Here is an 8,190-nt window from a genome sequence, read left to right as displayed (position 1 = left end):
CGAAGAGGCAGAAGCCATAGGAAAAGTCAAAGAAAAAGTCAAAGAAAAGTCAAAGAAAAGAAGTCAAGAAGAAAAAGTCGAAGAAGCAGAAGTCGAAGAAAAAGTCGAAGAGGCAGAAGTCATAGAAAAAAGTCGAAGAGAAAAGTCAGAAGGCAAAGAAGAAAAAGTCGAAGAAAAGAAAAGAAGAAGAGAAGAGAAAAGTCAAGAAAAGTCGAAGAGAAGAAGTCAAAGAAAAAGTCGAAGAAGTAGAAGTCAAGAAAAAGTCAAAGAGGCAGAAGCCATAGAAAAAGTCAAGAAAAAGTCAGAAGTCGAAGAAGAAGAAAAAAGAAAAGAAAAAGTCAAAGAAAAAGTCAAAGAAAAGTCGAAGAAAAAGTCGAAGAGAAGAAGAAAAAGTCGAAGAAGCAGAAGCCATAGAAAAGTCAAGAAAAAAAGTCGAAGAGAAAAGCAAGAAAGAAGAAAAAGAAAAGAAGAGGCAGAAGTCATAGAAAAAGTCGAAGAAATAGAAGTCAAAGAAAAAGCAAAAGTCAAAAAGAAAAAGAAAAAGTCGAAGAAAAAGAAGAAGTCAAAAAAAAAGTCAGAAGAAGAAAGAAAAAAGTCAAAAGAAAAGTCAAAGAAAAGTCAAGAAAGTCGAAGAGGCAGAAGCTCATAGAAAAGTAGAAAAAGTCGAAGAAAAGTCAAAGAAAAAAGAAGAAAAGAAGTCAAAGAAAAAAAAAAAGTCGAAGAAAAGTCGAAGAAGAAAAGCCATAGAAAAAAAGTCAAGAAAAGAAGTCAAAGAAAAGTCAAAGAGGCCGAAGCCAAAGAAAAAAGTCAAGAAGAAAAAGAAGAAAGAAAAAAGTCGAAGAAAAGAGAAGAGAAGAAAAGTCAAAGAAAAAGAAGTCATAGAAAAGTCAAGAAGCAGAAGTCAGAAAAAAGAAGAAAAGAAAAAGTCGAAAAAGTCAAAGAAGTCAAAGAAAAAGTCAAGAAAAAGTCAAGAGGCAAGAAGAAGCAGAAAAAGTCAAAGAAAAGTCAAAGAAGTCAAGGCAGAAAGTCAAGAAAAAAAAGTCAAAGAAGCAAAGTCAAAGAAAAAAGTCAAGAAGCAGAAGTCAAGAAAAAAGAAGAAAAAGAAGAAAAAGTCAAAGAAGTCATAGAAAAAGTCAAGAAGAGTCAAAGAAAAAGTCTAAGAGGCAGAAGCCATAGAAAAAAAAGAAAAAGTCAGTCAAGAGGCAGAAAAAAGTCAAGAAGAAAAGAAAAAAGAAAAAAAAGTCAAAGAAAAGTCAAAGAAAAGTCAAAAAGAAGAGGCAAGAGAAAAAGAAAAGCAGAAGAAAAGAAGTCAGAAAAAGTCAAAGAAGCAGAAGTCAAGAAAAAAAGTCAAAGAAAAGAAGAGAAAGAAAGAAAAGTCAAGAGAAAAAGAAAAAGAAGAAAAAGTCAAGAAAAGTCGAAGAGGCAGAAGTCATAGAAGAAGTCAAAGAAAAAGTCAAGAAAAAGCCAAGAAAAAAGTCAAAAAAAAGTAAAAGAAGAAAAAGTCGAAGAAAAAGTCAAAGAAAAAGTCATAAGAAAAGTCAAAGAAGAAGAAAAAGTCAAAAAAAAGTCGAAGAAAAAGTCGAAGAGGCAGAAGTCATAGAAAAAGTCGAAGAAAAAGTCAAGAAGAGCAGAAGCCATAGAAAAAAGTCGAAGAAGAGGCAGACTATTCACGTCTACTACCGCTTTCCTTTTTGCCTCGCTCTCGTTGATCGCTCGTTTTTATTCTACAACCGTGAGTACAGCGTGCCTGCAGTGTGTTAGCCGGTTAGGTTACCATTTACTTTTACTTTTTCTATCTGCCTCTACAACCGTTGTTGCTTTCTCCCCCTGCTTTTTCTTCACAAGTTCATCAAACAACAGTGGTGAGTTGAAATCATTCTACAACTACGGTGAGTAATGGCTTCTCCTTTTCTGGTAACCTGCACCACCTGTCATATGCATAGTTTATCAATCTCTGTCGGCAGAGAGGGATTCACATGTGATAAATGCAGGGAAATAGTTAGGCTGACAGAGAAGATTTCAGAACTAGAGACACGCATCCAAACTTTAATCGAGGATAGTAAGAATGTGAGAGCTTCAGATACGGCTTTGGATGCGACTAGCTCAGAAAGTCCCGTACATTGTTCGGTTCCGGTAACTTCGTCTTTGCAGCAGCGCAACAGGGTAACTGTGAGACGGCATAGTCGCGGGTCAAAACACCGCTCTTCCGTTCTGATCAGAACATCAAACAGGTTCTCCCCACTCAGTGAATCACCCACTGAGAAACCTGATGAAAGTGCTCTAGTTATTGGCGATACTATTGTACGGAACGTGAAAGTAGAGACACCAGCCACCATAGTTCAATGTTTACCGGGAGCCAGAGCGCCTGACATCTTGGCAAATTTAAAAGTGCTGGCTAATGCTAAACGTAAATTTAGTAAGATCGTTATTCACGTCGGCACACGTCGACAAATGATGTTCGACTTCGCTAGTCAGAGATCACTAAAAATAATGTTAAAGAGGTGTGTGAACTTGCAAGTACGATGTCAGACACTGTAATTTGCTCTGACCCCCTCCCTGCATATCGTGGTGACGAGATACATAGCAGACTGTCGTCACTAAATGGCTGGATGTCTAAGTGGGGCCCGGAGAATAACATAGGTTTCATAGACAATTGGACAAGTTTTTGGGGCAGACCTGACCTGTTGAAAAGAGATGGTCTTCATCCCTCCAGGGGTGGTGCCGCTCTTCTCTCTAGTAATATGGCATATAGTCTTAGAGTTTGCACTTGACTAACTGGGGCCCAGGTCAGGAAGCAGACAGACTGGCTAATCCGACCGTCTGCTAGCCGCCTCACGTCACCAAAATCAGTTAATTCTCAGCACATAGAGACCCTTTCACCTAGATATCATGCTATAGAGACTGTGTCTGTTCCCCGAGCTAGACAATACAAAAGATGTTCAGACTAATTTAAGAGTAACAATCTAATCAACGTTCAAAAAAAATAAAAAATGTACATAATACAGAGAAACAATTGATAAAACTTGGCCTTTTGAATATCAAGTCCCTCTCTACAAAAGCGCTTTTTGTAAATGATATGATCGTTAATCATAACCTAGATGTGCTATGTTTGACAGAAACCTGGCTAAAACCAGATGATTACATTATCTTAAACGAGTCTACCCCTCATGATTACTGTTATAAACATGAGCCATGTCTAAAAGGTAAAGGGGGAGGTGTTTCTACAATTTATAGCAATATTTTCAGTGTTTCTCAGAGAGCGGGCTTCAAGTATAACTCGTTTGAAGTGATGGTGCTTCATGTAACATTATCTACAAGTGTTAATGTTAAATCCCCCAAGACGTTTGTTCTTGCTACTGTATACAGGCCACCAGGGCACCATACAGAATTTCTTAAAGAATTAGCTGATTTTATATCTGAGCTGGTGTTAGCTACAGATAAGGTCATAATAGTAGGTGACTTTAACATCCATGTCGATAATGAAATCGATGCACTGGGAGCAGCATTTACAGACATTTTAAATTCTATTGGAGTTAGACAACACGTGTCAGGTCCCACTCATTGTCGAAATCATACTCTAGACTTAATACTGTCACATGGAATTGATGTCAATGCCGTTGAGATTCTGCAGCAAAGTGATGATATCTCTGATCATTATCTAGTCTTGTGTATACTCCAGATAACTAAAACTGTAAAATCAACTCCTTATTATAAGTATGGTAGAACCATCACTTCTACTACAAAAGACTGCTTTCTGAGTAATCTTCCTGACTTATCTGAATTCCTCAGCATGTCCAATAGCTCAGAAAAACTTGATGATGTAACAGAAACTATTGACTCTCTCTTTTCCAGGACTCTAGATACGGTCGCTCCTCTGCGCCTAAGAAAGATTAAGGAAAACAGTCCGACCCCGTGGTATAACGAGCACACTCACGCCCTAAAGAGAGCAGCCCGGAAAATGGAGCGCAGCTGGAGGAAAACAAAATTAGAGGTTTTTCGTACTGCTTGGCGTGAATGTACCCTATCGTATAGGAAAGGATTAAAATCGGCAAGATCTGATTACTTTTCGACTCTTTTAGAAGATAACAAACATAACCCTACACTGTAAAATCCAATAGTTTACCTTACTTAGATATAATTAGTTATCTTTACTTAGTTGCTATACTTACTAGGTTTTATTAAGTTACAGCTACTTTCAAGCGAGTAAAACAGTTTACTTACTACTTTGAGTGACGCTTACTTAAAATATTCAAGTAGCCACAAAGGAACCAATAACATTAATAAACCAGTGAGAGGCAGCACTAATATGTTGCTAATTTGCAAAATAACAACAGAAGAAGAAGAAAAGCAATTTTTTTTTGAGGTGGCAATTGTTAATCTGCAGTTATTTTCATAGTTACATTCACTCATTTCCCAAAGTCATCTTGAATGTTGTTTCAATACAACTATAAATTTGAGAGAATATCACATAAGCTGACTTCATAAATTGATGTTGATTTTCGTAAAATGTTGTTGGTGTGTCTTATTTTATTTTATTTTTTTTACTTACCATTATAGTGATTAATGTTCCGTTTGGTTGGGCACTTGGAACTTTGCTTTTCTTATTATAATTTTTTTCCTATTGATGCAGCAATGCAACATAAAGTCATAGTTTTTGATTTCAAGGGAACAAAAGTAATAAGTTGGTTGCTTTTAGAAGGTAACCTTCAAGTTCTGATATTTCGATTAGCTAAATCTTTCCAATTCTTTAGCTAATGTATTTTTTATATTTATTAATGATCTTTTTCAATTTTGTTGTTCTTCAATAAACACCTTAAGAAACTTAATTGGGTTGAGACAGTCTTTTAATATTTGTGGTAATGTGCTCAAGTCACAAACTTCAACATTCAGCATGTGAATCACAACAATGGTAACAATTCAATTTTATTTATTTTTATTAATTGTGACAATAACCATTATATTATTTTATTTTCTCTTTTTGTTATGTTACTGCTGACACAAGTCAGTAAATAAAATTAGCAAATAAAAACAACAACAGTAAAACAAAGCAATTGCATAATTTATTCATGCCGCAATGCACTCTGGGAGTCAGTGAGTAGTGATACTAAGTCAAGTGTAAGCCTAAAGTAAATGATCAAGTACCCCCTACAGTTCTTTTTAGTTACTAGAGCTCCCGTGTAAGTAAACTATACTAACTAAGCATTTGTCAGTACAACATACTATTCTTATTTCACTTTACTTCGTTTTTTTAAGGCAATCGGTTTGCATGCTTTTTTTAAGTAAGCCCAACTAATTAGATTTTACAGTGTAGGTGTTTATTCAATACAGTGGCTAAGTTAACAAAAAATAAAGAACCAACAGGCACTGACTATGCCCATCAGCATAGCAGTAATGACTTTATGAACTACTTTACTTCCAAGATCCATACTATTAGAGACAAAATTGTCACCATGCAGCCGTCAATTACAGTATCGCATCAGATGCGCTATAGATCTCCTGGGGAACAGTTCCACTCATTCTCTACTATAGGTCAGGATGAATTGTATAAACTTGTTAAAGCATCTAAACCAACAACTTGTATGCTAGACCCTATTCCATCTAGGCTACTAAAAGACTTGCTTCCAGATCTCATAGATCCTCTGCTAAATATTATTAATTCATCACTGTCATTAGAATATGTCCCCAAAACCTTCAAACTGGCTGCTATTAAGCCTCTGATTAAAAAAACACAACTTGACCCCAACGAATTAATTAATTACAGACCTATCTCGAATCTCCCATTTCTGTCGAAGATATTAGAAAAGGTTGTATCCTCACAATTATCTTCCTTCCTACAGAAAAATGATATCTGTGAGGATTTCCAGTCAGGTTTTAGACCGTACCATAGTACTGAGACTGCTCTTATTAGAGTTACAAATGATCTGCTCCTATCATTCGATCGTGGTTGTATCTCTCTGTTAGTGCTACTGGATCTTAGTGCTGCGTTCGATACGGTTGACCACAACATTCTCTTAAACAGACTTAAAAATTATGTTGGCATTAGTGGTAGTGCATTGGCATGGTTCAAATCGTACTTATCTGACCGGTATCAGTTCGTGGCAGTAAATTAAGAGGTATCATATCGATCACAAGTGCAGTATGGAGTACCGCAAGGCTCAGGCTAGGGCCATTACTTTTTACGCTTTACATGTTACCCTTGGGTGATATCATCAGGCAATATGGTGTTAGCTTTCACTGTTATGCTGATGATACTCAGCTCTATATTTCTTCGCGGCCCGGCGAAACATACCAATTTGATAAACTAACTGATTGTGTAGTTGAGTTAAAAAATTGGATGACAAGTAATTTCTTACTGCTAAATTCTGAAAAAACAGAGGTGTTAATTATTGGACCTAAAACCTCAGCGTGTAATAACCTAAAACACTGTCTAATACTTGATGGCTGCTCTGTCAATTCTTCGTCATCAGTTAGGAACCTAGGTGTGCTATTTGATGGCAATCTTTCCTTTGAAAACCACATCTCTAGTATTTGCAAAACTGCATTTTTCCATCTCAAAAATATATCTAAATTACGATCTATGCTCTCAATGTCAAATGCTGAAACATTAATTCATGCATTTATGACCTCAAGATTAGATTATTGTAATGCTTTATTGGGTGGCTGTTCTGCTCGCTTAATAAACAAACTCCAGCTGGAACAAAAAGTATGATCATATTAGCCCGGTTCTGTCAACACTGCAGTGGCTCCCTATTAAACATGGTATAGATTTTAAAATCTTGCTAATTACTTATAAAGCTCTGAATGGTTTAGCTCCTCAGTACCTGAGCGAGCTCTTATCGCATTATAGTCCCTCACGTCCGCTGCGTTCTCAAAACTCTGGCAATTTGATAATACCTAGAATATCCAAATCAACCGCGGGCGGCAGATCATTTTCTCTTTCATTTTAGCACCCAAACTTTGAAACAATCTACCCAACACTGTTCGGGACGCAGACACACTCTGTCAGTTTAAATCTAGATTAAAGACCCATCTCTTTAACCTTGCTTACACATAACACATTAACACATTTCTATTATTCAAATCCATTAAAGGATTGTTAGGCTGCACTAATTAGGTCAACCGGAACCGGGAACACTTCCCATAACACCCGATGTACTCAGATAGAAAAAGTCGAAGAAGTAGAAGTCGAAGAAAAAGTCGAAGAGGCAGAAGTCATAGAAAAGTCGAAAAAAAGTCAAAAAAGTCGAAAGAAAAGTCGAAGAAAAAGTCAAGAAGCAGAAGCCAGAAAAAAAAGAGTCAAAGAATAAAAAAAGTCAAGAAAAAGTCAAAGAAAAAGTCGAAGAAGTAGAAGTCGAAGAAAAAGTCAAAGAGGTAGAAGCCATAGAAAAAGTCAAAGAAAGAGGCAAAAGTCAAGAAAAGTCGAAGAAGCAAGAAGCCAAGAGAAAAAGCCATCGAAAAAAAAAGAAAAAGTCAAGAAAAGTCGAAGAAGCAAAAAGTCGAAGAAAAAGTCAAAAAAGCAGAAAAGTCAGAAGAAAAGTCAAGAAAAAGTCGAAGAGGCAGAAGCCATAGAAAAGTCGAAGAAAAAGTCGAAGAAAAAGAAGAAGGCAAGAAAAAGTCGAAAGTCGAAGACCATAGAGAAAGAAGTCAAAGAAGAAGTAGAAGAGGCAGAAGTCATAGAAAAAGTCGAAGAGAAAAGTCATAGAAAAAGTCAAAGAAGAAAAGTCGAAAGAGGCAAGAAGTCAAGAAAAAGAAGTCGAAGAAAAGTCGAAGAAGCAGAAGTCATAGAAAAGTCGAAGAAGTAGAAGTCAAGAAAAAAGTCGAAGAAGAGGCAAAGTCATAGAAAAGTCAAAGAGGCAAGAAGTCAGAAGCCATAGAAAAAGTCAAAGAAAAAGTCAAAGAGGCAAGCCATAGAAAAAGTCGAAGAGGCAAAAGTCAAAGAGGCAGAAGTCATAAAAAAGTAAAAAAAAGAAGAAGCAAAAGTCAAAGAAAAAGTCGAAGAGGCAGAAGCCAAAAGTCGAAAAAAGTCAAGAAAAAAAGTCGAAAGCCGAAAAAAAAGTCGAAGAAGCAGAAGCCATAGAAAGTCAGAAGTCAAGAAGTCGAAGAAAAGTCGAAGAAGAAGCCATAGAAAAAAGTCGAAGAAAAAGTCGAAGAGGCAGAAGCCATAGAAAAAGTCGAAGAAGTAGAAGTCGA

The 8,190-nt window shown here is 36.4% G+C and overlaps 1 long non-coding RNA gene across 2 annotated transcripts; it reads left to right on the top strand.

The window, feature by feature from the left end:
* Nucleotides 1-73: 73 nt before the first annotated feature.
* Nucleotides 74-8,190, top strand: LOC127159589 (uncharacterized). 2 transcript variants are annotated; one of them, XR_007826495.1, is made up of 2 exons: nt 74-131; nt 8,133-8,190. It is a non-coding gene; the product is annotated as an uncharacterized LOC127159589 (long non-coding RNA). The 2 variants fall into 2 exon arrangements; XR_007826496.1 differs by lacking the exon at nt 74-131 and adding an exon at nt 1,628-1,646.

This window comes from Labeo rohita, unplaced genomic scaffold (assembly GCF_022985175.1).
Source record: "Labeo rohita strain BAU-BD-2019 unplaced genomic scaffold, IGBB_LRoh.1.0 scaffold_2312, whole genome shotgun sequence".
Lineage (NCBI taxonomy): Eukaryota > Metazoa > Chordata > Actinopteri > Cypriniformes > Cyprinidae > Labeo > Labeo rohita.
The sequence above is the reverse complement of the archived record's forward strand: the minus strand, read 5'-3'. Positions and strand labels throughout refer to the sequence as shown.